The following is a 646-nucleotide window of genomic DNA, read 5'->3' as shown; positions in this document are numbered from 1 at the left end:
AAACGGATGCTAATCTTAATCTACACAGCAAATTTCTTATCACATTTTCAAAGCTCCTCGAGAAATCGATGCATATTTCAAATCAGGGACCGGGTCGCGTATAATTTTATACTAGCATAAAAAACGCAGACAGTATAAATATACAAAGTATAAACGCAGACGCAACATATCCATCGCTGTTCGCTATGTATGAAGCATGCGAATACATGTTCGTGTGTGCATGTGACCATTGAGAGACGCACGCACATACATTGTATTTATTGAGCACAGCACAAAGCGAACAGCGACGGATATGTATCGTCTGCGTTTATACAAAGTATAAATATATGCGACCCGGTCCCTGTTTCAAATATGACATTCAATCAGTTCAATATCATCATCATATTATCAATATTTTTCGATGATAAAAATGTAGATCGATCGGTGAAGCGAATTAGTTTTCGTTCAGTTTCAGAGCTGGCAATATTTGCCCTATCCGCACACGTAACGATTTTTTTGGTAATTTTAACTGAAAAAATGTAACGCTTTTTTCATTTAAATTTACTGTAAACTTTTCATTTTATTTTCTAAAAAATTTCCCATAAAATCTACAATTAAACTTGAGTAAATATTTCTGAAAAAAATCGGTTTATTTTATGGATTTTTT

General features: G+C 33.4%; 1 protein-coding gene across 3 annotated transcripts in view; it reads left to right on the top strand.

The window, feature by feature from the left end:
- Nucleotides 1–427: 427 nt before the first annotated feature.
- Nucleotides 428–646, top strand: part of LOC116349808 (ankyrin repeat domain-containing protein 29-like) — a 3477-nt gene continuing 3258 nt past the window's right edge. The window contains exon 1 of one of the 3 annotated variants that reach the window (XM_031781408.1): nt 428–483. The gene's annotated coding sequence lies outside the window, so the exon portion shown is untranslated. Of the gene's footprint in view, nt 519–646 lie in introns of all 3 variants that reach the window. The other 2 variants (XM_031781407.1, XM_031781409.1) reach the window with 2 other exon arrangements.

The sequence above is a fragment of the Contarinia nasturtii genome, unplaced genomic scaffold (genome assembly GCF_009176525.2).
Source record: "Contarinia nasturtii isolate CC-2019 unplaced genomic scaffold, AAFC_CNas_1.1 Cnas_scaffold_3153, whole genome shotgun sequence".
NCBI classification, from domain to species: domain Eukaryota; kingdom Metazoa; phylum Arthropoda; class Insecta; order Diptera; family Cecidomyiidae; genus Contarinia; species Contarinia nasturtii.
This window is presented reverse-complemented; position numbering and strand designations above follow the sequence as displayed.